Source organism: Oryctolagus cuniculus, chromosome 11 (assembly GCF_051225735.1).
Source record: "Oryctolagus cuniculus isolate XC-2025 breed Fujian yellow rabbit chromosome 11, ASM5122573v1, whole genome shotgun sequence".
In the NCBI taxonomy this organism is placed as follows: Eukaryota; Metazoa; Chordata; class Mammalia; order Lagomorpha; family Leporidae; genus Oryctolagus; species Oryctolagus cuniculus.
Window position 1 is genome coordinate 13,061,145 of NC_142877.1, and position 27,238 is coordinate 13,088,382.

Consider the following 27,238-nt stretch of genomic DNA (forward strand, 5'->3'; position numbering starts at 1 on the left):
GGAATTTATTTATATGCCCTTGAATCCGCCGGACTTGCTTGTAGTCATCTAAAAGTTTGATTTTATCAACACACGTATTTATTAAATCTGAAACTGGATTATATTGCTCCTCAACTTCAGGCTCTTCAGGGTTTCCCATCTGGGACAGCCAGAGTTGGCAGATGAAAAGCCAAGACGCCCAGTTCCATTCGGATTTCCGATCAGCGATGGGCACTGGCTTAGCGTAGCTGTGACCTGACCCGGGGTAGCCACGTGTAACCCACTGTGTACCTGGGGCTCCGCATCTTTTACTTATTTATCCATTGTCAGTTTTCATTTTATTTGAGAGCGCGAGAGAGATCTTTCATCCACTGGTTCACTCTCCCAAATTCCCACAGCAGCCAGGGCTGAGCCAGGTTAGATCTAGGAGCCCAGAACTCCATCCTGGTCCCTCGTGGGTGGCTGGGACCCGAGTCCTTGAGCCGTCACTGCTGCCTCCCAGGGCGCACAGTAGCAGGAAGCTGGATTGGAAGTGGAGGAACCAGGACTCCAGCCAGGCCCTCAGATCTGGGACGTGGGCATCCTGAGCGGTGTCGACATCTTGGAAATGAGGCTCCTGTCAGGCTTGCCAACAGAAAGAGCAGCAGGGGACACCAAGCCTCTGCTTCCTTCCAGATCTCGCACACACAGGGACAGCGGACTGGCGGGAATGAGTCGCACTCAACTCTCCCGCTGCCGCTGGAGTCTGCATCCAAACAGACTGCGACCCTTTTCAGCCATCACGCACAGGGTGCGCTTTGCAACCCAGGGCAAGTGCACACACCTGAAAGAAGGATTTCATTGACCTCCCTTGGTCTTAATATGTGTGATGCATGTGATTTTTTTTTAAAGATTTATTTATTTATTTGTAAATCAGAGCTACACAGAGAGAGGAGAGGCAGAGAGAGAAAGAGAGAGGTCCTCCAGTTGGCTCACTCCCCAACTGGCCACAATGGCCAGAGCTGGGCCTACCCAAAGCCAAGAGCCTGGAGCTTCTTCCGGGTCTCCCATGCGGGAGAGCTGATTGGAAGTGGAGCAGCCGGGACTCGAACCGGCGTCCATATGGGATGCCGGCACTGCAGGCGGAGGCTTTACCTGCTACGCCACAGCACCGGCCTGACACCGTGACGTTTTCTATCCGATCCAGTCCTGCCCTATTCTACCGTTTCCCCTTTAAGCACCTATGCAGGATCGTATTCTCTCCGGTTTCCTTGAAGAAGCTACTGGCAGGGCCTCACTCCCTTGAAAGCCCCGGGGAGCAGGAGGGTGGAATGTGGATCCCACACGCCCGCGGGGTGGATCCCTCTGCAAGGACAGAGTGCGCTGGTAGCCCTCTGACTGCAGGGAGGGACGCGCTGATGCGCTTGGACGCAACCTCTTTACTGGCACCCATGTCCAGAGGGGCTAGGGCGTTCATGGAGATGGGGAGAGGCAGGTGTGGCGCCCCTTGCTCTCTGCCTCCCCACCTCCCAGGTATTTTCAGGCTGAGTCAGCAGCCATGGGCGCCCCTGTTCTCCCCACCCTGTGTCTCTGAGGGTGACCCCAGCCTCCCCGACACTCGTGCCCCCAGTGCTGCTCCCTCTCCCTCAGGCTGCCCTCATGGTTGTTGAGGCAGAGATTCATCCACACATTTTTAAATGATACGAGGAATACATGAATCCTCCCTTATACAAATTGGAGCATTGGGGCCGGTGCTGTGGCGTAGCCAGTAAAGCCACCACCTGCAGTGCCGGCATTCCATATGGACGCTGGTTGGAGTCCTGACTGCTCTACTTCCTGTCCGGCTCTCTGCTATGGCCTGGGAAAGCAGTGGAAGATGACCCAAGTCCTTGGGCCCCTGCACCCACGTGGGAGACCCGGAAGAAGCTCCTGTCTCCTGGCTTCGGATCAGTACAGCTCCAGCCATTGCAGCCAATTGGGGAGTGACCCAGCAGATGAAAGACCTCCCTCTCTCTCTCTCTCTTTCTCTCTGTCTCTCCTTCTCCCTGTGTGTAACTCTGACTTTCAAATAAATAAATAAATCATTTTTAAAAATTGGAGCATTGCAGATAATAAAGGCCAGTGCTTGTTGGGTGTTTCTGATATGCTGGGAGTGTGCTCAGAAGTGAATAACCGCTTCTTTAAAAAAAAAATCCTCGTTTGTAGAGTTTTCCGATTTCCGTGGTATAAATAAGTACTCCCAATGCGGGACATCAGGCTGTCCACGGGACGTCCCGGGAGGCGGGGTAGGGAAGACAGGCTCACGGCCGACTTTCAGCAGCCGGGCTGAACCAGAACTCAGCATGAAGCTCTGTGAGAGCCGTCTGATCCGAGCCTCACAGACTCATGGTAGACAGGTGGTCTAATAGCCTGTGTTTGCTACTCTAGCAAAATGCCCGGGGCAGGCTACTCCATAAAGCAGAGGCCTACCTCGGCGTGGGGTGCTGCAGGGCCAGGGTCGAGGGCTGTGTCTGCTGGTGGTCTTCTTGCTGGCAGAGTCCCAGGGCAGCCCAGGGCATCACATGGCAAGAGGCTGGGAGCCTGTGTGTGTGTGTGATTGTGAGAGTGGGTGTGAGACTGTGTGATTGTATGAGTGTGTGTGATTGTGTGTGAGTATGAGTCTGTGTGTGAGTATGTGTGTGACTGTATGAGTGTGTTTGGGTGTATGAGTGTATATACGTGTGTGATTGAATGTGAGAGTGTGTGATTGTATGAGTGTGTGTGAGTATATGAGTCTGTGTGAGTGTGTGTGTGACTGTATGAGTGTGTGCATGTGTGTGTGATTGTATGTGTGATTGTATGAGTGTGTGTATGAGTGCATGTATGTGTGTGTGATTTTATGAGTGTGTATATATGTGTGATTGTATGAGTGTGTGTTTGGGTGTATGAGTGTATATACATGTGTGATTGAATGTGAGTGTGTGTGATTGTATGAGTGTGTGGTGTGTGTATGTATGTGATTGTATGTGTGATTGTATGAGTGTGTGTATGAGTGCATGTATGTGTGTGTGATTTTATGAGTGTGTATATATGTGTGACTGTATGAGTGTGTGGGTGTATGAGTGTATATACGTGTGTGATTGAATGTGAGAGTGTGTGATTGTATGAGTGTGTGAGTGCATATATGTGTGTGATCATGTGAGCGTGTGTGTGTGATCGTATGAGTGTGTATGTATGAGTATGAGTGTATGTAAGTGTGAGTGTGTGTCTGGTCTCCCTCTGTTTGTAAAGCTACCAGGATCCAATCTCGGGGCCCCTCTCTAACTACCTTACCAGATCCCTAGCACTCCCCAAGGCCCCACCCTTACACGCCTCAGTTGGGCTGATTTTCCATCCTCTTAGCACCTCACAGGGAGGATCAGTGTTCAGCCCACGAAGCCTGGGGACGCTCACACCACAGCCACAGCACGGCAGCAGGACACTGGCTGAGGGCTGCCCTCCCTCGGCCTCTCCAGTCTGCCCTTCGCTGGAGTTGGTGCCAGGTCACCTGCGAGTGCTGGCAGCAGGGGGCCGTGGCCCTGTGGGAACTGACAGGGCACAGTGGGTGTGAGCAGGGCTCCCACGGCTTCCTGGAAGGGGAGTCAGGAAGGAAAGGGACCAAGCGAGAAGGCCAAGTGCCCTGCGGGCGCCTCGTGACCCACCTGGAAAAAAGCGCCAGTGCTGGCCTCCACGCCCCGCTCTGCCGGCTGGGCACTGCCGGCATGGAGCACTGCCGGCTGGGCACTGACAGCGGCTGTCAGCTCTGTTGGCTGGGCCTGGCTGGGAAGCTCTCACTTGGGGTTTCTCATGTGGATACAGGCAGAGAGTGGCAGGGGCTGGAACTGTTCCAAGTGCTGACGGGACAGGACATCCGTGACGGCGTCTACGTCCTCAGAGCAGCCTGAACCTCTCTCATGGCGACCTGGGGGTCCTGAGGGCGGGCAGCAGGAACTGCAGGGCCTGGAACCGGCACCGCCTCCACATCTGGACTCGGCTTCCACCCAAGGGGTCCCAGCGCCCCTCCCCCACCCCGCCTCTCAGGGGAGCGGAGAAAAAGCCCCGCCCACCTCTTGATGGGCAGTCACATGCATCCTTGGGAAACACCACCTGCTCTAGCAGAGTGGGCGGAGCCAAACGCAGACTCCGGCTTGCAGAGGCCAGGAGCCGTTCTGCCCCGAGCTGGGAAGGCCCGGGTGGAGGAGGCCACCTGCCCGTTTGCAGTCCCCAGGGAACGGACATCCTGCTAGATATCGGGGCAATGCTATTTTGAGTCAGCCTGAGCTGGATTCAAATCTCAGCTCTCTCATGAGACCCGGGTGCCTTTAAGGCATCGCTCCCGTCCCAGGGCCTCCGTCTCGTCACTGCTCACCTGATGGAAGCCAAGGGCACAAGGCTCTCTCTGCAGCTCGATTGCCAACCAGCCCATCCATACTCAGTTCTCCATGAGCCACCTCGTGCAGTAACAGCCGGAGCCCGGGGAGGGGTTTCCCTTCTTGCGACGCCAGCACCTCCCCCTGGCTGCAGTGAGTTCCTGTGGACAGCACCAATGGCCCCCCTTGTAGATGAACCAGAGCGGCAGTGGCCACAGGGGTAGGCACCCAGCACTGGTACCCAGGCACCCAAAGCCAAATACAGCTTCACCTCGAGTGTTGGGAAGCACGGAGCCCCTCTTGGAGGTGTGGAGGGGTCTCCAGATCTCCTCTAGCCAGGATCAGAGTCAAATGAGACGAGGAAGGCACCTGCAGGACGGAGCCGACGGCGGCCCTCGCCGTCGGGTCGTGGACTTGCCCTCTCTCTCCCGCTCCTCCCTCTCGTCTGAGCCTGCCCCCGTGTCTGCCTCCCAGCTGGTTTTTCAACCATACAACCTGTAATTCTAACCCATGATTCTCCTCCAGGAAGCTTTCCCAGACCACAAGCAGAGCAACGAAAAGAAGATTTGGAATCATTTGTGTCGACACGCGAATGAGAAATCCCCAGTTCCCTTTCCAGGTGTCACACTGGCCAACTCATGTCACTGTCTGGGTCCCAGTTCTGTCGCTCTGTAAAATGGGGATCAGAAAGGGAGTCTTTCTAGGGGACACCTGTTATCCTTACCGCCCTGGACCGCTCTCCCCACTTTAAGGGGGCACTCACTCTTGCACAAACCTAAGGCCCTGGGTAGCTCACTCATCCAGCGCCACCTGCTGTCCAGGCCATGAAGAGCAACCCAGCCGGAGGGACTCACTAGGGCTGTGCACCAGGGCGCTGCTCTCCCCTGCCCAAACCCTAGCCCTGGTTTCCCACCCCGAGGGAGAGAATGATGGTTCTGACCTGTCCACCTGCCAGCACTTTCCTGGAACAATGCCGAGATTCCGGGACGGAGAACTTGCCTCTTCCTCCTGAGTGCAGGCTGACAAGGTTAACCCAGAACTGCTGGCGGCTGTGTCCTTCACCGGCAGGCAGCTGGCAACTAGGACAGGAGAGCTGGGCAGAGATGACAGACGGAATCAGCTCTGGCCCCTGCTGTGTGCAGGCAGGGAGTCGGGTGCACAGGCCTGTATGCTCTCAGAGACTACCAGGAAGCGCCTTTTCTGCGCCAGGAACTTGACTGAAGGTTCCTCGCCCTTTGCCGCTGTAGGCGCGGCTCTCAGAGACGGAGACGTTCCCGTGGGAACCGGGGCTCCTGCCTCAACAAGGAACTGCTCTTCGTTATCGGGAGGAAGAGAAACGGGGGAAACGGGTGGGGACTGTGGAGGGTGACACGGCGATGGGAAACGCAGGAGCCAGGACCCACTCAAGTTCAGCTGGGCTCATCCCTTTCCTGCACACCTGGACCTGCGGAGGTCTCCGCGGGGGAGAACAGGCCAGGATCCCAGGCTCGAGTCGGGAAGACTGGGGGTCACCGACTCCTCGCGCGTCGGAGCCGCCCCGTAGAAAAGAGGAAGATGGCAGGGAGCGAAAGCCCCAGGCCGAGGCACGCGCGCGGGCTCCAGGGACCCTGGCCCCCGGGGTGAAGGGTGTGGTGCCCAGAGCTGGTGGGCAGAACTGGTGCTGGACTGGGCCCAGCAGAGCCAGCTGAGCCACGTTGGCGGGGAGAACGAGCCAAGTCGGGTGGAGGAGCAGCGAAGAGGGGGTGGGGGGCTGCCTGCGGGAGGCGGAGGCCTGAGGCCATGCCTCGCGCTCCTTGGACCCAACCTGGTGGCTCCAGAGCCCTGCGGAGCATGGGAGCCTGCACAGGACAGAGAGGGCTCGAGCACTCGATCCCACAGGAGGTGGGATTCGGGTGCCCCGTGACTGCTGGAGGCCACCCAGCAATGCAGGGGGCACCGCTGAAGTGAACTCCAACCCGGGAGACAGCACGCCTGTTGCCTCCAGTTCCTGGGTCTTCAGAAGCCCAGCGTCCCGAGAAACCGGTTCAGCCCAAGACAGCCCCCAGCATACCTCTGCAGTCCTGAGCGTTCCCACTGGCCGCTGCTTTAAGATGCAGTGCAGCTGGGGGTCCATGGGACCCCCCACCAGGTCCTCTGAGCACGCAAATGCATCCGCGCTGGGCACCATGCCCCGGCCTCGGCTGACTGTGCAGGAGGCGACTCTGACCCTGGTGCCCTCATGTGCGCCGTGAGTGTGGCGGGCAACCCCATGGTGGTCCGGAGCCGCCACACGGCCACCTGGAGAGCCTGGCCGCCACGGAACTGCTGGTGCTCTTGGCGGCCGAGTGCCCGCTGGGGTGGAAGTGCCGTTGGCCAGAGTTTGCGTCTTTGGCCACACAGGCTGCCCAGGCATCACCCACCTGCAGGACGCGGGCATCAACGCCTCCACGGGCTCCATCACAGCTTTCACGGTGCCGTGCCACCTGGCCCTCTGCCACCGGCTCCGTGCCCAGGCGCTGCGCACGGTGGCGCGAGCCAAGCACATCGCAGTGTTGCTATGGCCATGCACCGGTGCCTACTGCATGCTCTGGCTCTTCCTGGTAGACAGGCGAGAGGTGGTGCACGCCAACGGCCTGCAGGTGCAGTGCATCTTACTGAGTGTCGCGCTCTCTCCTGCCTGTAGACTTTCTAGACTTCGTGCCCTTCCAAGCGCTGCCCACCCCTACCCCCTCATGCCCTCCACCCCCGCTCTGGAGCACCTGGCCTGGCCACCGAGTTGTACTGGCTCATAGCGCAAGTCCTCTTCAGACCACAGATGTCTCCGGGCTACCCCGGGGCTCAGGTTCTGCGCACCAGGGCCGCCCGCACGGCCGAGCGAGCTTCTCTCCTCCTGGGGCAGGAAAGGCGCCCTCAGCTCTTGAGAGCCCCCTGCCCTCGCCCCCTGTATCCTGCCAGCAGAACCGTGGATGGAAGTTCAAATCCCTGTTGTTCCACTTCCTTGAGTTGTGTTTTTTGGAGACGTTGCTTCTGCCTTTCGGAGGGTCAGCTTCCTCTTCTGCTGTACGCGGTCAGTGCCTCTGGGGTTGGAGTGTCCAGAGAAGTGGGTTGTGACCCTGTAAAGACCTTAGCCCACTGCAGGTCACAAGCCACTCCCACAACTGATGCTTGCTGTGACGGAGCTTCCACAAGTACCAGCGTGCCTCACCACCTGTTATCCTTTCTTCAGCCGATGGGGGCGCTGTGGCTCAGAGGTGAGTGACTTTCCCAAGGCCACGCCGCTCCATCGGACACTAACGCTGCCTCCGTGGACCTGCGTCCCAGAGTCCAGGGCAGCCCGTGGCACACAGCGGGGCCCCCAACATACTTGCTGGATGAATAAGTGATTGGATAATGAGTCAAGATGTAATCTTGACTGCTGCCCCTCCGTACTCCTGGCCTCTGCACCACACGCCCACACCAAGGCCAGGAGTACGGAGGGGCAGCTCTCGTCAGCACTCAGGGGTCGCCTTGGGCAGCTGTACAGGTTGGGCACTGCTCAGTGTCAGTGGCCACCGCTCAGCACCTGGAGTTGCGCAGTGCTCAGCCTTCCAGGGTGTTTGTGGCAGACCTGAGTAGGGTGGGGTAGTTCCCCAAAGGAAAAGTGAGGAGTTTGTTGTCAGAAAAAGGAGGTATGGGTGTCAAGAAGCCCAGGAAAAAAAAAAAAAAGACACCCAGCACACATGAACGGACCCCTGTTAGCAGCAGCAGGAGAATTCACAGTACTTGGGGAGTCGGCAGCACCCAGGCCTTCTGGACCTTGCCTAGGGCACAGGGAAGTCGCCTGCCAAGGTCCCCGAGTTCCCCTCGGGAGTCCGCCGGCGCTGGCCCGCGCCCATGCTGCCACCTAGTGGCCTTCTGGAAACTGCAGTATCCAGCCTCTGCCTGTGGCTCCGTCTTTTCTGGCCCTTCCTCCTCCTCCTCCTCCTCAGCCTCCTTGGCCCCAGGCCCGCCTAGTGTTTGGACTCCTCCTGAACTCTGCCTGGTACCTGGTTGACTCCCAACCTGGAAGTCCGCTTCGTGGTGACTCTTTGGTCACCTGTATCGCTAGTGCCATAAACAGCGCCAATGCTGCCTCCCGGCTCCAAAGGTGTAGTGCCAAGTGAGTCACCCTCGGGGTCTTCCCTGCAGCTGAAGGCAGACGGCTGAGACTGGGGCCACCTTGAAGGCGCTCTTTCTCACAAGGCTGGTGACCTGTACCTGCTGTTAGCTGGATTCACGGCCGCAGGTTTCAGCCACAACACAGACACGTGGACTCTTCATGTAGCCTGGGCTTCCTCACAACATGGCGTGAGCCTCCCGAGACAGAGAGCAGAGAGGCGCACTGCCCTTTCTGCCCACGCCGGTGACTCACAGTCTCAGTCCCAGCGTGTCCCCTCAGGTCCACCCAGCTTCAGAGGGCGGAGACAGGGTCTCCCTTGGCACAGGGCGGTGGTATGGAAAGAAGAGAAGGAGAGATGGGCGATGTCGTAAAGATTCCTTTGGAGAATACGACTTGCTCCCCTATCTCCACCGCGGCCCCGGGCACCACGCCCTTCCCAGCTGTGCCTGGAACACGGGCTCGCATCTGACAAGGTCCCCCACGCTCTGGACGCTCCACTGCCGCTCCGCCTGCCCAGGGGGCTCCTCTCCGCCCTTGGCTGCCAAGTCCTAACGTGCCAGCGCCTGCTTAGGTGGAGAATCAGGACCTCGGTCAAAGCCAACGTGGGAGGAGGAAGCCACACAAGCTTTGCACCCTGGGAAGTTTGGTTCCCTGGGGGCCACTTTGGACGGATGATAACATAGCACAGCTCTGTTGGGAGCTCTCTGGCCTCCCAATGAGGAGAGCACAGGAGGATGGCTCTGTTGACCCAATATATACATAATACCCATACATATGTGCACTGGTGTTCGTCCTTGGGATGCAAAGCTGCTTCTCTATTATTCACACCACATATTGTCGCTCCCCCTCTTCGCGGAGGAGCAACACAGGACCCTGCGCTGTTCTTTCGTCTGCTCGGCCCTCCCCGGGTTTGCTGCTGGTTCTTCCCGGGTTGGCTACTGTCCCTTCCACCTCCGTGGAAGGGCGGTTCCCCCTGCCACATTCCCCACTTCCGCGGGGGAGCGGCACACCGCCGGCCGGCTCTCTCGGGGGCTGTACAGGTGTTCCCCTTAGATGTTCCTGGCGCATGTTGTCTCTCTCCTCCTTTATAGTCCTCTTCCGCCAATCCCAACTCGGCTGCCCACACGCCGAGTACGCTGCTCTCCTCCAATCAGGAGCAGGATCAGCTCCTGGAGGTCATCACTCAAGTTGGCGAGAGGCAGCTGCGTAGAAGCTGTTTTCTCCTCTCCCAGCGCCATATTGTGGGAGAGCAGATGCATAGAATAAGTCTTAATTCCAGTAACTTAGTCTAGTCCGAGTTGCTCCCAGTTGCTCCCCACACATATGAGGTCACTGGTCTTACTAATATCTAGTGACGGGGGTGGGTATTGGATACGGCAGTGAAGAGGCCAGCTGACACACCTGCATCCCACTTTGAGTGCTCGGGTCCAAGTCGCAGCTTCCCCCCAACGATGGCCAATGCGCCCCGCAGGAAGCAGTCCCTGCCACCCGGTGGGGGCCACACGGGAGCTTCCAGCTCCCACCTGATGGGCATCTGGGGGAGGGGGGAGTCAGCGGACGGCCCCTCCCTCTCCCTTCTCAGATAGACTACACCAACCTCATACTGGCGGCTGAAGTAAGTCACCCATTCCCGTGTCCGTGAGTTCCCCTCAGCGAAGATGCCCGAAGGGGACGCCCTGATGTCCCACCCGGGTGTCTCTGGGGCTAACTCCTTCACGGTTTTACAAGTCTGCGCGCATTCCTCGTCACCTTGGAAACCCAGCGCTGATGTCTACACGGGGCGAAGTCCTCCAGGTCGCTAGCATTGCTCCCTTAAAATACTGCTGGCATTTATTTCACGGTCTGGACTCTTCCTGAAATGGACAGGAAAGCTTTCTCCTCGTTGTAGCGACCCATAACCGTCAACCGAGCCATGCAGCCAAAGCGCCGGCTCCTCCAAGGCGGCCATGGCTCACGGAGCGGCCGCGGCGCCTTCTGGGAACTGTGGCCCGGCAAGGTCACAAGGCCATCCCGGGGAACCCTGGGAAGGCGGGCCGGGGGCGGGGCGCTCTCCTGCACATGCGCCGCTTCCGGTTCTCTGCCAGGTCGCTCTTCCGGTCGCCCAGCGCTTTCGGGGCAGGGTGATGCAGGCTCTGGATTCCCGTTCCCCTGCGTTCCCTGGATGAAATGCGAGTTGGAAGCGCAGCAGGTGCACCCACAAGTTAAAGGAAGAGTTGGTGGCAAGCTCCAAGCACAGGGGATCGGAGGGAGCCGTGGGGCCGGGGAACCAGCCCGGGGCCGCGGAGGGTGGACCGCGCTCTCCCGGCGTCTCTCGAGGGAGGCCCGCCCTCGGGTATCCAGAGACTGGCGGAGGGGCAGCACCTAGGGCAGGGCCTCTCCGGGGCCCTGTGAAGGTGGAATGTTCTGCTTGATGTCCTTGGCCCTGCGGCCTCGCCGTAGTCCAGGGGTGGCACCAGCTAGAGCCCACCCAGAGGCTGCTGTACAGGGAAGCGACGGGAGAGCTGCAGCAGCCCGCTCTCTGGGATGTGTGTGTGTGTGTGTGTGTGTGTGTGGCTTCCCTGGGTAGTTCCCAGGGGCATGCCTGTCCTGTGTCACAAACGGGGTGAATTTCTAGAACGTCATTATTTAGCTTGGGTATCAGGATAATTGGACCATTTTAGGCAGTAGAAGAGTATGAGAGTGTGTACATGTGTGTGCATACCCATACTCACTGCCCTTCCCCCACTCGTCACCAGAATGTTCTAGTTTTGCTGAACTAGTTCTGGGCATCTTCATCACACAGCTTCTTAATTTTTATTTATTTATTTGAAAGCAGTTACAGAGAGGCTGGGGGAGGTCTTCCGTCCACTGGTTCACTCCCCAATTGGCCACAACAGCCGGTGCTGCGCTGATCTGAAGCCAGGAGCCAGGAGCTTCTTCTGGGTCTCCCATGTGGGTGCAGGGGCCCAAGCACTTGGGCCATCCTCCACTGCTTTCCCAGGCCAGAGCAGAGAGCTGGATCAGAAGTGGAGCAGCCGGGACTCTAACTGGTGCCCCCATGGGATGCCGGCACTGCGAGTGGCTGCTTTACCTGCTAAGCCGCAGCGCCGGCCCCTCAGCCGCAGTCTTACTTTCCAGTCCCCCTTTTATTTCTGCAGATTCCAGAATTCGCGTGTTAACGCAACAGTCTGAGTCCCTTTTTTTTCTCTTGTGCATTCTGATGACACTGACCATCTTTCTGAAGTCCATCAGACCTGTTCTGTACGTTCTTATTTGACTCTCGTCTGTTTTGTACACTGCTCTGTCAGCCATACTTCTAGTAGACTTTGTGTACTGTCCTTGTGCTATTTTACTTTTTCCACCCAATGTGTAGTATATTTGCATTTCTGTAAGTTACTGTGTTCTTTGCTGGTTTTCTCTTCCTTTCACCCTGATACATGTGGACGGATGTGCCTTTCTCGATTTTGTTTGTTTGTTTCTGCTTACACCAAATTAGCCAAATAGGAGATATTTGTCCTTGAAATTTCTTTAATCCTGGGAGACTGGGCCAGAAGTCTAATCCCCCACAACAAAGAGTGTTTAAGGGATTCCCTTTTCATGGCTAATGTATAAAGACTCACAGATTCCTGTGACTTGTGCTCCTTGTTAGCAGTGGATGATGCCTTAGTAAAGGACGAGGGACTCCAAGACCAGCATCCGAGGCAGCTGTATCCTTCCCCACTGGAGACCTAATGTATTTGGAGAAACATTTAATCTGGGGATGAACATCGTTCCAAGAAAATTACCATCTAAATGTGACTCAGGTAGAAGCAGTTTGGAAACTAATTCGGAAGCGATTGTTGCAAAGAAAAGCAAAGACCGTGCACAGGCCCTTGATGAATACAGGGAGTGTGGCAGCCGCTCTCCGTGCTAAGCCCGAGACTAGTCTTCCTGGAATGAAAAAATACAAATGTGATCCGGCCGGAAGTCAGATTGAAGACCTTCCTCCGTCCCAGAGCGGTCAGACTTGGAAACCTTCTCAGCGTCATAAACGTGGGAGCCTTCCTCAAGGGGGCGCTCTTCACTGCCCAGCCGAGAGCACAGGCTGAGGGGAAGCAGGGCGATGCGGTGAGCGTGAAGAAGGCTTTTCTGGAAGTCCACCCTCGCTGTCCATCAGGGGAGGAATGTTAGGTGTGTAATGAGGACAGGCCTCACCCGCCACCAAGGGATCTGTACCGGAGAAGGCCCCTGTGACCCTGTGAACGCCATGCGTCCGGGAAAACCTTCATTGACAAACCTGAAGATTCGTGGCAGGGAGAAACCCTACGAGCGTGGTGAATGTGCAAACAACTTCTTCCCAAAGTCGGCCCGCACAGAACATTTCAGGTCACACACACGGGAGAAACCCTGTGGATGCAAGGAACGTGGGAGTACCTTTGGCAAGAAAGGACTTTGTTGTATAGATAGCAAAGAACCCACAGAGCGGAGAAAGCGAATGAACGTAAGGAATGCAGGAACACCTGTGGCCCTCGGCCCTCAGTGCCATCAGAGGATTCACGGGAAACTCTGTGAAGGTAGTGAAGGTGAGGAAGCCTTCTCTCAGTCAGCTATCAGTGTGCATCGGAGGTCAGCCAGCAGAGGAGCCCCCTGAGTGCAGTCAGTGTGCAGATTTTTATGTACCAAATCAGCCGTCATTGCACAGCAGATACCCCGTAGAGGAAGGACGTGTTACGAGTGTAACGAATGTGGGAAATTTTCCTGCTGAAAGTCAGCACTCAGTGTACGTGAGAGAACTCACACGGGAGAGAAACATGGTGTGTTTGGTAAATGTAGCAGACCATCCATTGTGAAGTCCAATCTCAGTGTGCGTAAGAGAATGAACAGAATGAGAATCTGTATGAGTGTAGTAAACATGGCGCATCATTGAGAAAAACTCCCACCTCATTGTACATAGGAGAATTATACAGGAGAGACCGCGTGAATGTGATGGATGTGGGAAATCCTTCTGCCGTACGTCAGCCTTCAGAGTTCGTCGGAGAATCCACACAGGAGGAACCCACATGAATGTGATGAGTGTGGGAAGGCCCACCATCGCCTGTGGAGTCTCACTGAGCATCAGAAAATACACACAGGAAGAACCTATATGAATGTGATGAGTGTGGGAAAACATTTTGCCACACATCAAGCTTCCTTTTACATCGGAAAACTCCCAGAGTAAGTTCCAGCAAAGCCACAAATCTTGACAAAGCAGCAAATAGTTTACACAATGCTAAAACTTTATGCACAGAAAAGTGAAATTTTTAACAATGTAATCAATGTGGGGAATCTTTCTGCCATAAGTCAACCCTCACTGTAGCAACAGAACTTACACGAGAGATAAATAGTTCATTTAATAAATGTAGTGTGAACTAGGAAAATGTTCAAAATTCAAGCATGCCAAGTGTGCCTACCTTTTAAAATAATGAAGCAAACATTATCTAATGTTAAATTCGATTCTTAGTTGATTCCTTTAAATTAAATTCTTAGTTGATTCCTTTCCAAAGTGTTAACTTTTCAAGAAAGATTATTTGACAGAGAGAGAGAGAGGGAGAGCGAGCTCCATCCACTGATTCCCTCCCCAAATGGCCTCAACAGCCAGGGCTGGCTCAGGCCAATCCAGGAGCCCAGAACTCCATCCAGGTCTCACACTTGGATGGCAGGGGCCCCAGTACTTGAGCCATCTTCCATCGCTTTCCCAGGCACATTAGCAGGGAGCTGGATTGGAAGCAGAGCAGCCGGGACTTGAACTGGCAGTCTAATATATCCACACTGTTGATAGTGTATGAGGTGTGAGGCTCTAACTACTTCATTCCAAATCAGTACCGGTCCTCCTTAGGATAGGTGAGTAAATCACCATTTCCTGATCTGTGTTATATTAAATTCTCAGACTGCTTGGATGTTGTCTTCCAACCCTATAACCATGGTCTCCTAGTTACAGACTCCATTCCCTTATCTGTGAAGGGACAAGAGAATTAGCCCTGGGACCCCGTCTACTCACGGTGATTATGTCACACATGAGCGTTGATAAAGCTGGGTCTGGGAAAGCCCTTCGTAAGACCTTTGTAATAAGAGAGAGACAGGGCAGGTGGTGTGATCCTGAGCCTTCTAGCCAAGTCAAGAAAACAGCAGTTGCAGCAGGAAGAAAGTAAACCTAGCTGAACAGCAGAGGGAATTCTTACGTCATTTGATTCGGAAAGGTATTGGTCTCTCTGGTGTAGGTATTCTAGGTTTAGTATTTTAGTATCCACCTACCTCTTTTCTTTTTTTTTTTTCTTTCTTTTTTTTTTTTTTTTTTTGGACAGGCAGAGTTAGAGAGAGCGACGGAGAGAAAGGTCTTACTTTCCTCTCGTTCACCCCCCAAATGGCTGCCATAGCCGGCATGCTGCGCCAATCCGAAGCCAGGAGCCAGGTGCTTCCTCCTGGTCTCCCATGCAGGTGCAGGGACCCAAGCACTTGGGCCATCCTCCACTGCCTTCCTGGGCCACAGCAGAGAGCTGGACTGGAAGAGGAGCAACCGGGACTAGAACGCAGCGTGCCGGCACTGCAGTGCGGAGGATTAGCCAAGTGAGCCGCGGCACTGGCCCCACCTACCTCGTTTTAGCAGTGATCTGATTTGTCAATACGTTTTTAAAGATCAGTTTATAAAGGTGTTCTTCAGAATTCACTTATCAAATTCTGAGGGGAAATAGGGACCTCTCTCATGCTAGTTAAAGGGCTGGCACTTGGCACAATACATTTGGCCAGCAATTTGAGGCACTGGCTGAGACGCCTGTCTCAGAGGGCCTGGGTTCCAGTCCTGCCTCCGCTCCTGATTCCAGCTTCCTGCTGGTGCCTACCCTGGGGAGGCAGCATGTGGTGGCTCAGGTAGCTGGGTCCATATCGTCCATCTGAGAGACCTGGATTGAGTTTCCCAACTCGTGGCATGGTCCTGGCCCGTCCTGGCCATTGCAGGTGTTTGGGGAGTGAGCCAGTAGGTAGGAACTCTGTCTCTATGTCTCTGCCTCTCAAAGATCAGAGTTAGATCACATGGATATATGCAGTTGGGCAGGATGCTGTTTTTATGGGGTTAATATTAATGGGGAATATTTCCCCCCAAGTCTTCATGTCCATGAGTAAATTTTCCCTAAACTCATTTCTGGCCTCTCTGTCACACTGCATTCTGCCCCAGGAAGGTGAAGTGGGTTCATCTAATTGGTAAGGCAGGGAAGAATAACAATTTACTCAACTGCAGCCTTTTTCTTGGTTGTGAGCTGTCCTGCAAGTGTGATTTCTTGTCACAGGCTTGGCCTGTGGCTGAGCAGCTGACAGCCTAATCCCCCCCCCTCGGCCAGTTGGCCCATTTGATGGCCACACCAAGTTGCATCTAACTTCTCAGTCCTCACCAGTCATAAAAGGCTCATCCTGACCCTTGTCTGCTACTTGTTTTAATTTTTGATTGTTCAGGTAGAGAAAAAATGGTGCTGTTTATCTGGGAACCCAGTGTGAGCCAACGTGGACATGACCTCTGTGCGTTTAGTCAGTTCTTGTTTTATATCCTTCAGTAGAAGGATATACATGTATGTGCGGATACGGTAATGTACGTGTGGATATGGTAATGCATGTGTTGTATATTTATATGTGTATACCATTCGTGGTGTTTTCCTGTGAAATTTATTCATAGTCACTTCAAGATTTGGTTGCTAGTGGAGAGAAGTTTTATTATCTTTTGTTATTGCAGGTGTAACAAGTTTTTATACCAGATTTGTCAAAATTTATGCGTTAGGTTTAGTATTTTTGATTGATCTTATAAGGTGCCTTATTTAGTGTAAGTGAAACTGGTGGAGTGCTTTGTACTTTGTAGATATTTTTTCGAATCAAATGAAAAATGTAAATCCACAAATTTAAGAAGTTCAAGAAACTCTAAGCAGGGTAAAAAAAAAAACAAGATACATCAAAATAAGATTTCATAACACATAAAACTCAAAACCAGTGTAATAGAAAATCTTAAAAGTCACCAAAGGAAGAAGATTGGGGGTATATTGGTTTCTCAGGGCTGCTGTAACAAAGTGCCACAAGCCTGCTGGCCTGGAACAACAGAAATCCACCATCTCACAGCTCCGGAAGCTGGAAGACTGAAGTCAGAGTGTTGGAAGGGCCATGTTCCAGGCCTTTCTCCTGGCTTCCGGTAGATCAGGGACTATGGTACCATTCTTCACGGGACGACCTCATTGTGTGTGTGGATAGTCTGAATTCTATCTTTTTATAAGGACAAGTTATACTGGAATAGGGGTCTACCCTACTCAAGTATGACCTCATTTTAACTAGTTACATCTATAAGAACTCTTTCTCGAATAAGGTCACATTCTGAGGCACTGGGTTAGTAGGGCTTTAACACAAGTTTTGGGGAGACAAGTCAACCCTTAACACAAGGTAATGCATTTCCTAGTGCTGAGTGACAATTACCACAAACTTAGACACTTAGACATTGGTTATCACACGGTGGGTGCGGTTTAGCAGTCTGGTCGTCACACGGTGGGTACGGTTTAGAAGTCTGGTCGTCACACGGTGGGTGTGGTTTAGAAATCTGGGAGGAGCTTACTGGGTCGTTCTGGCTCAGGGTCTTTGTGGTGCTGCAGTTGAGATGGTGGCCAGGGCCGCCTGGCCAAGGAGGGATTGTGAGGGGCCAGCATCCGCTGGACCAAGGTAACACATTTCAGAGGCACCATCCTCCTGTTTTCCCTTCAGGGTGGATGTGGGAGGTCCCTGGCTGGTTTCCCAAGACCCTGCCCACACTTCTGTTTGGAGTCTCTGCATTCATTCCTCGTGAATGTGGTGGTTCCATGATCGGTAGCAGAAGGGGCCCAGGACACAGATGCTCAAAATGGAAATTATAGAGGGATTAGAGTCTGGGTATCAGCGTCTAACTTGGGAGACAGAGTGGGTACGGGTACTCCAAAAAGTTGATGGAAAATGGAATTAAAACAAGTTTAATTTTGGTGCAAAAAATTCTGAAATCATGCTTAGTTTTTTCGTACTACGCATTCCCATGAATTCTGTGTACCATAGCAGGCTGTAGGCCAGGCTGCTAACCAGGTTCTGGCATCTGATGACCACTAATTGATGAGGGAGTCCCGACAATGAAGTGAGAGGCACTGCCTGTGATGTACAAAGGAAGATTTGGGGTGGGGGAGGGGCACTGGTCTTCTGGACAGCGACCTAGCTGGACTCGCCAGGCAGGGAGTTCACACTCCTCCGTGCCCAGACTTGAGTCAACTCCTAGACCCACGGTAGCTTTGTGGAAGGACCCCTGACGAAGGTCCCTGCGGTGTCAGCAGGGGAGCTTGGCGTGAGTCTCCTCCAGGCCTCCCCGGGACCCCTGTGGCCATTCGCCAGCAGGACCGTGCTCTGTAGACCCCCACGGGCAGTTAGACGTCGGATCCAAGGTCACGCTGGGTCTCACAGTCTCACACGCCAGCGTGCTCCCCAGTCAGAGTGGAGACGTGACGTTCAGGAGCTAAGAGAGGGGACCTGAATCTGTGGCCACTTCCCTGGTTCCAGAAAGTAACAGCAGAGACCGGTTTAGAAATCTGCAGGATTCCTGTGTTGGCTCTGTGGCCAGGGGAGAGTTTGTCAGTACTCCCACATGCCATGGTGATATAATCTAGCCTGGATGGGTTCTTTAATGATTTAGACCAAAAAAGGGGGCGGGGGAGAAAAGCCAGAGGTTTCACGCAGATGCCCTGGATTTCAAGATTCTTTGCACCCAAATAAACTTAGCCTTTAAGTATGTTTTCCCATAAACTTTTTTTAAAAGATCTTATTTATTTATTTGATAGGTAGAGTTACAGACAGTGAGAGAGACAGAGAGAAAGGTCTTCTTCCCATTGGTTCACTCCCCAAATGGCCGGAACGGCCGGAGCTGTGCTGATCCAAAGCCAGGAGCCAGGTACTTATCCTGGTCTCCCATGGGGTGCAGGGCCCAAGCACTTGGGCCATCCTCCACTGCACTCCTGGGCCACAGCAGAGAGCTGGCCTGGAAGAGGAGCAGCCGGGACTAGAACCCGGCACCCATATGGGATGCCAGCGCTGCAGGTGGAGGATTAACCTAGTGCTCCATGGCGCCGGCCCCTCCATAAACTTTGTGGTGAGTACCCTTGAACCTAACAATGTTTATATGGCATTGTGTATGCCTGATCTTGTGCTGTGCACTATTGACTGAAGTTATCAGAGCCTGGTTGAAGAATCAGAAGTTTATTCTGCTCATCTCTCTGTGGGTTTAAACCTGGAAGCAGTCAGCGTTGGCTGCTGGGGTTAGGTTATAGGTTTTATATTTTCTTACAGGGTGGGTACATGCATTGCACCAGGTTTGGGCAAGACAGCTTTCTGTGTGGTTGTCAATCACATTGAAAAATCAGAGGACTACAGGGTAAGAGTCACAGTTGTGGTTATTGATTAGCTGGTCCATGGCATTCCCACTCTCTGGGTTATCTGTGTGCATGAAGAGGCAAACACTGGGGCTGGACTTACCCAGGCAGCGAGTCAGTTGTCCTGTAATTGCCCGAAGACTCAAAGTTGACTCCTTCTTAGGCACAGCAGGTACTTTGGTTTGCATTACCTCTTTCCTTTTCTCTGCTGGTTCTCATACTAAAGACACGGCTTTTGTTTTCTTCACCGAGGTTGAGGTGAGGTTAGGTTAGGTTAGGTTAGGTTAGGGCTGCATCGTCGACCCTACAAAGGTTGCATCTATGTTGCAAATATTATTTATCCAGTGAAAATAAGCTGTGAACAAACATAGAAATGAACATGTTCTTCTCACCATAGTCTCCCAGATGCCTTATAGCTAATCCCTGCCCTATCCAGATGCAAATGTTTGTTGAATACATTTAGCCATTTTTGCACAAAGAAGTCAATGCAAATAGAAAGCACATTTCTGGTCACCTGTCCCTTTTTCTTCAACATATATGTGTTTAAGGGCCAGTGTTGTGGCATACTGGGTTAAGGCGCCACTTTCTTTCTTTCTTTTTTTTTTTTTTTTTTTTTTTTTTTTGACAGGCAGAGTGGACAGTGAGAGAGAGAAAGGTCTTCCTTTACCGTTGGTTCACCCTCCAATGGCTGCTGCTGCCAGCACACTGCAGCCAGCGCATCGCGCTGATCTGAAGCCAGGAGCCAGGTGCTTCTCCTGGTCTCCCATGGGGTGCAGGGCCCAAGCACTTGGGCCATCCTCCACTGCCTTCCCGGGCCATAGCAGAGAGCTGGACTGGAAGAGGGGCAAATGGGACAGAATCCGGCACCCGGACCGGGACTAGAACCCGGTGTGCCAGCGCCACAGGCAGAGGATTAGCCTACTGAGCCACGGCGCCGGCCAAGGCACCACTTTCAATGCTGGCATCCCATATCAGAGCGCCTATCCTGTTTGCTTTACTTCTAATCCAGCTTCGGCTAATGTGCTGAGAAGGCAGCAGATGATGGCCCAGGTCCTCGGGCCTCTGCCATCCATGTGGGAGACCAGAATGGACTTTCTGCCTCCCAGCCTCAGCCTGACCCAGCCTCAGTCATCTGGGGAGTGAACCAGTGGCTGGAACCACACTCTCCCTCTACCCGTCCCCTCCCCTCCCCCTGCCCCTGCCCTCGTCCTCAAACACCCCCCCGCCCCGTTTTTCCCTCTCTGTTGCTCTGACATAAATAAATATTTTTTAAAAACTTTGTGCTGGCGCCGCTGCTCACTAGGCTAATCCTCTGCCTTGCAGCGCTGGCACACCGGGTTCTAGTCCTGGTTGGGGTGCCGGATTCTGTCCCGGTTGCCCCTCTTCCAGGCCAGCTCTCTGCTGTGGCCAGGGAGTGCAGTGGAGGATGGCCCAAGTGCTTGGGCCCTGCACCCCATGGGAGACCAGGAGAAGCACCTGGCTCCTGCCATCGGATCAGCGCGGTGCGCCGGCCGCAGCACGCTGGCCACAGCGGCCATTGGAGGGTGAACCAACGGCAAAGGAAGACCTTTCTCTCTGTCTCTCTCTCTCACTGTCCACTCTGTCAAAAAAAAAAATCTTAAAAAAAAAAAGAAAAAAAACTTTGTACCGTATATGTATTTCCAAGATAAAGCATGAATCCCGCAGAAAAATTAGGCTTTGTCTAAAAACCCTCTACATCAATCTCTTGGGTTTAAATTTCCTGTTTCTAAAAAAGTTCAAGTGATTCTCCATGCCCTCTGCATCTTCCGTTTTTCTTTTTTAGGATTTCTTTTTAGTCATTAATTCTCCAGTGTTGAGAAAGTCTTCATTTTAGGCTAAGAAGTTTCTCCACATTGGTTATATACAAAGGGTTTCTCTCCGGTATGGATTTTCCTGTGTTCATTAAGATTTGGCTTCTTATTAGAACACTTTCCACAGTCACTACATTCATGCACTTTCTCTCCAGTATGGATTTTTATGTATTAATATACAAACTATCATTAAAATTCTTCTCACAGTCGCTACACTCGCGGGATTTCTCTCAAGTATGGATTTTCTTGTGTTTATTGAGATTTGGCTTCTTGTTAAAACACTTTCCACATGCGCTGCATTCATAAGGCTTCTTCCACTATGAGATCTTCTGTGTTCAGAAAGTTTTGCGGTTAGTCTAAAAGCTTTTCCAAATTGATTAAATACGAGGGGTTTCTCTCCTGTATGGGTTTTTCTTTTTTTTAAGGATGACTAAGGCTTCAGTTAGAGATAAAGGTGTTTTCATATTCATTGGATGGAAAAGGCCCCTCTCCAGAATGAATTTTCTGGTGTTTGTTAAAGTTTGACTGACATTTAAAGGATTTTTTCACAACCATCACTCTTAAAGGGTCTCTCTCTAGTGTGAATTCTTTGATGTGGGATAAATTGCGAGTGTGGACTGAGTTTACTTTTTGCAGTAATTACGTGTATAATATTTGTGGTGTGAGTTATTAGGTGTTGGCTTGCTTCCTGAGAAGTGGTGGGAAGCCTGTGAGATACAGTGGAAAGTTTACAGGCAAAGGGCTTCTTTTGAGTACGACGTTTCTGATGCTAAGACTGGTCTCATCTGCCAACACGAAGCCTCTGACGTGTGTTAGAGGGTGAGAGAGACCTCAGGGCCTTTTGACATGCGTCACATTTGTATGGTTTCAGTCCAGCGTGCATACCGTGGTGTTGAACAGCCTTTGAAACTGTTAAAGGGTTTGCCGTATTGGCTACATTCGGTGTTTATCTGGACTGCCAGTTCTCTGGGGCCCTGCAGGTGGTGGTGTGGTGAGCAGTGCCTACCAGCCTTCGCTTTTTCACCATATTTGTGGAATTGCTCCACCATGTGGGTTTTCTGATGTCCAATAAATTGTGAGCTATGGCTAAAAGCCAAGCCACAGCCATCGCATTCATGATGCTGGGCAGAGACAAAGAGGTTTTCATACCCAACATGCCAAAAGTTTGGCCTGAAGCCATCCCAGCCTCACTGAGAGCATGGCAGGTCTCCGTGTTGACATGCTGCTGGGAAAACAGAGTGAGGAAAAGCAGTATTAAAACCGAGCTCTGTGACATGGACCAAAGTAACCTAAGGTGGGCGAGAGAAAGGCTCGGTGACTGGAGACTTTACAGGGACAGGACGGGGGGGAGGAGTTTGTCGGGGCAGTGGGTAAGAGAGAAGTGCTCCTCCAAGTACAGCAGTAATTCCGAAGGTCACAGTGGCTGTTAAAACTTTATTTAAAGTTCTGATTATAAAAGTGACTCATTAAAACTGAACCACCAGAACAGAAAAGCCGAAAGAATCACATGAATCCTGAGCATGGATTGAAGTTTCCTTTTCACTGAAGTTGTTAAAAAATCTCTCTGTACAGGTGTAGCCATGTGTGAAAGTGATCACACTATAAATATTTTTCTTTGAAAAACAAAATCGGGGATATTTATATAAATCCATGTAAATCTCTTTTGCTGGGTACTGATACTTAATATCTTACTGGATGACTGGGCCATTATGGATGGGGTCAGTGCTCTGGTTGGATATCTGAGTTGATTTTTTTGTTGCTAAGAACATTAAAGATAGTCTCATACTTATATACACATCTTTGTGAATTTGCTTAAACACTCTGGAGTCATAGATTCTTGGAAACAAAAGGGAGTCCCAGTTACATCTTTGATACATACCTGCATCACACTCAACAAAGTTTTTATATGGCATAAGCACACCATTAGCTCCCAGTGTTTTGGTCATTTTTGTAGCCCTAGTCTCTCTCAAGCTTGTCTTTATCAAACCATGAGGTCATAAGTTCTAACACTCATTTTTGGTAATAAATCTACATATTAATAGGTTTTAATTGCTAGAAAAATTTTGAGCACTTCTACATACAAAATATTACAGATATGTTAATTAAAAAAATCTACCATTATTATGGTAGAAAACAAGCATGGATTTTTCTTGTTCATTCTAGTCCTTGAGATGGTATCAAAATAATTAGAAAACATAAGGATACAATGGAATAGTTTATAATATGCATGAGTAGTGTCTTCAAAGATATAAATAACATTGCAACATGAGATAGAACAAGGTGGTAACAAAAAGAGAACAAGGTACAAATCATTATTTTGAAGACATGATCAAATAAATTTACTAGTTGACATTTATAGCAAAATTATACAGTCAAAGACAAAACAGAGACACAGAAAACCTGGTTGTAGAACTTTCTTAGAGGAAAATGGACTGAAGAAACAGAATCTATAACTCAGACACTGGAAGAGTTGGAGAATTATGAGGGAAATATCTCCCTTTATAGGAGTCCTGAAAACAAAAAATACTCATAATACTATGATGGCTGCATAGCTCATCAGATTGAATTCTGAAGAGATATATCATTGGTCTGATATATCTGGGGGAAAATACTCAAAATCTCCTTTGTGCACACACACACACCAGATAGCACTGCTCCGTGTCCTGGGCCACACCGCCTGGCTGTCGCTGACGTCACTAGGCCTGTCTCTCAGGACAGCCTGATTACTGGTATCACTTGCTCAGTGCTGCGAGGTGTGGACCAAGGGGATGATCAAGGTTGAAGTTCTATGGGCTGAGGCAGCAAGGGTACCCTCAGAGGGGAAGGGAATTGGAGGCTGGCCTGTGGGGCAGCAGTTTGAGATGCTAGTGGAGAAGCCCCTGGCCTGTATTGGAGCACCTGGGTCCAACACTCGGCTCAACTCCAGCTTCCTGCTAATTCAGACTCTGAGAAGCAGCAGTGACAGCTCAAGTCATTTGGTTCCTGCCGCCCGCCCGGGAGACCTGGATTGAGATCCTGGCTTCTGGCTTTGGTCTGGCCCATCCCTGGCTGTTGCAGGCATTTAGGGAGTGAGCCAGCAGATAGCAACTCATTCATATTTCTCTCTCTCTCCCTCTCTTCTTCTCTCTGTCTCTTCCTCTCTCTCTGTCTCTTCCTCCCTCTTTCTCTCTCTCTCTCTCTGCCTCCCTGACACTCTGCCTTTCAAATAAATAAATAAATAGGGGCTGGGGTTGTGGCATGAGGGTTAGGCCTCCAGCTTCAATGCCGGCATCCCATATGGGCACTGGTTCGAATCCCATATGGGCACTGGTTCGAGTCCAGTCCAGCTGCTCCACTTCTGATGCAGCTGCCTGCTAATGTGCTCAGGAAAGCAGTGGACATGGGTCCCGGCACTCACGTAGGAGACCCAGAGGGAGTTCCAGGCTCCTGAATTAAACCTGGACTAGCCCCAGCTGTTGTGGCCATTTGTGGAGTGACCCAGTCGATGGAAGATGGATCTCTCTCTCTGAAACTTTGCCTTTCAAATAATAAATATGTATTTTAGAATACATGCATACATACATCTTTTGAAGAAGGCAACCTGTTCAGAGCTTTGATCCTGGCTGGGAGAAAAGCATGTCATCCCAGCACTGTCTCTGATGACGTGTCTAGAGCCACAGTGTGGGACACAGGACCCAAGCAAGGGCAGGGGTCTTGCTGGACAGAAGGAAGGGGTATCAGGATCTGGAGCTGTCAACACAGCTGCATGTGAGGACCAGAAGTGAGGCTGGAGAAGGGCCCACGAATGCCTGGGTGGGAATTCCCCGTGGGTCCTCAGCTGGCGCTGGAGCTGGTGAGGACCCCTGCCTGGAGGCTGAGCAGAACACAGGCTGGGGTTGTGCAGCGCCATTAGGAGATACAGTGCCAGACCAGGCAGAACGCAGGGCCGCATATCTGGGCATTCAGTGGCGGCCACACACCCGGAGTTCTACACCCAGTGTAGACATCCTTCCCAGACAAAGGCAGGTGTAAACTTAGCAATTTGGATTTGAAAAGTTAAACGGCCAGTGACCACCGGAGAAACAGAAACCTGTCTCCTCGAAGAAATAATGGGTTTTGATAAGGTTATGTCTGCGTCTGGTAGGGAGCAGTTGTTTCCCTGAAATTCCTAACCTCCAGCTCCTCAGAATGTGACCTTATTTGAAAATAAGGTTTTTGGTGTCAGCGCTGTAGCATAGTAGATTAAACTTTGGCCTGCGGCACCAGCATCCCATTTGCGCACCGTTTCGAGTCCCGGCTGCTCACTTCCAATCTAGGTCTCTGCTGTGGCCTGGGAAAGCAGTAGAAGGTGGGCCCCTGCACCCACATGGGAGACCTGGAAGAGCTCCTGGCTCCTGACCTTGGGTCAGCCCAGCTCCAGCCATTGTGGTCATTTGGGGAGTGAACCAGCGGATGGATGACCTCTCTCTGTCTCTCCCTCCCTCTGTAATTCTGTCTCTCCAATAAATAATCTTTTATAAAAGAGTAAGGTTTTTACCAAGGAAATCAAGTTAAAATGAGATAATTTTTCAGGTAGGCTGTAATCCAGTATGACTGACAGGGAAATCTGGAGTAGAGACAGACATGTAAAAAGGGGCAGCCATGCGAAGGGACACAGGAGGACAGCATGAGCGGATGACGGCGGAGATCAGGGCGGAGTCTCCGCAGACCAGGGCAACCCGCAGGCGCCAGGAGCGAGGCTTGGAAAGGCTCCTCCTCGGAAGGAAGCAGCTCTGCCAACATCTTGATCGTGGGCCTCCAGCCTGGTGAACCGGCAGACGGTAGCACCTTGTGTGGTTTAAACTGCCCAGGTGGTGGAACTTGGTTACAGCAGCTCCACTGCAACACCAAGATGCAAAACTGGCGTAGCTTCCCTGGATACAGAATTCAGCCTGGGGAGAACTCTGAGAAAACAGAGATGGGTGTGGGGAGCAACTGGGAGCAACTCGGATTAGACTAAGTTACTGGAATTAAGACTTATTCTATGCATCTGCTCTCCCACAATATGGCGCTGGGAGAGGAGGAAACAGCTTCTACACAGCTGCCTCCAGTTCAACCAATAAACTGTAGGACCTGCTCCTGATTGGAGGAGAGCAGCGTACTCGGCGTGTGGGCAGCCGAGTTGGGATTGGCGGAGGAGGACTATAAAGGAGGAGAGAGACAACATGCACCAGGAACATCTATCTGAAGGAACACCTGTGCAGCCCCCGAGAGAGCCGGCCGGTGGTGTGCCGCTCCCCCGCGGAAGTGGGGAAAGTGGCTGGGGGAACCGCCCTTCCACGGAGGTGGAAGGGTGGGAAGCCAACCCGGGAAGAACCAGCAGCAAACCCGGGGAGGGCCGAGCAGACGAAAGAACAGCGCAGGGTCCTGTGTCGTTCCTCCACGAAGACGGGGAGCGACATAATGGTGCCGTGACTCGGATATGAAGCCTAGGCAGGGTTTAGTGTCGTTCCTCCACGAAGAGGGGGAGCGACAATGGGAAGCTTGTTCTAGGAGTCAGAAATAACCCAAATGAACAAACTACAAAACCAGTACATAACAGGAAAATTACAACCAACCCCCATTTTGAACACACAAGGGGGCTTCAAGAACCCTTGGGTAATGGGGTTAAAAGATAATGTACACTTTGCGTCCCTTGTTGAAGCCCCTGTAAGTACAAGCTCTTGAGAAAGTGTCAGTGGAATAATTCCTTTCTGTATTTTTCAGTCCTACATAATCACACCATGTCCATCCTAGGAATACAGAAATTATTCACAACTAGGATATCCACTCCTCTAATTTCCTGTGTCAACAGACAGTGAGAGCATGTGTCATGTTTAGTCAATAATTGACCACCAGAAACACCAAAAGACCATTGCATAGCCACTCATTGTTTCCAACAAAACTCTTCAGATGAGGTTAAACAAATATCCTGTAGGGTTTTTTTTAAGTTAAAGTTGCTTGTAGAAAATAATGTCAATGATGATGAAATCCTGGGTGCATTTGGCCCCCATCATGAACAAGGTGAGGATACTCATAGTTGCTATTAAAAGTTATCTTGCTGGCTGGTGCCGCAGCTCACTAAGCTAATCCTCCACCTGCGGCGCCGGCACCCTGGGTTCTAGTCCCGGTCGGGGCCCGGGTTCTGTCTGGGTTGCTCCTCTTCCAGTCCAGCTCTCTGCTGTGGCCTGGGAAGGCAGTGGAGGATGGCCCAAGTGCTTGGGTCCTGCACCCACATGGGAGACCAGGAGGAAGCACCTGGCTCCTGGCTTGGGATCAGCGCAGTGTGCCTGCTGCAGCGCGCTGGCTGCGGTGGCCATTGGGGGGGTGAACCAACGGGAAAAAAAAGGAAGACCTTTCTGTCTGTCTCTCACTGTCCACTCTGCCTGTCAAAAAAATAAAATAAAGTTACCTTGCCATTGGAAGGGCTGATCAATGCGCATGTGCACACACACAGAGATACAGCGAGAATATTGAGGCAAAAATTACAGATCAAACAGATGCTATTTTCCAACCAAATCAATGAGATAAGTGACTGAGGCACAT

General features: G+C 52.0%; 1 long non-coding RNA gene and 1 other non-coding gene across 4 annotated transcripts; one reads left to right on the top strand and one right to left on the bottom strand.

Moving 5' to 3' along the window:
• Positions 1–55: 55 nt before the first annotated feature.
• Positions 56–5,921, bottom strand: LOC149123338 (uncharacterized). 3 transcript variants are annotated; one of them, XR_016215801.1, is made up of 3 exons: positions 5,287–5,921; positions 4,346–4,507; positions 56–3,907 (listed from the first exon to the last, which is right to left on the bottom strand). It is a non-coding gene; the product is annotated as an uncharacterized LOC149123338 (long non-coding RNA). The 3 variants fall into 3 exon arrangements; XR_016215799.1 differs by having other exon boundaries at positions 56–4,507; XR_016215800.1 differs by having other exon boundaries at positions 56–5,015.
• Positions 5,922–23,227: 17,306 nt separating this feature from the next.
• Positions 23,228–23,295, top strand: LOC127491244 (small nucleolar RNA SNORD77). The gene has a single exon (XR_007919830.1). It is a non-coding gene; the product is annotated as a small nucleolar RNA SNORD77 (small nucleolar RNA).
• Positions 23,296–27,238: the final 3,943 nt, after the last annotated feature.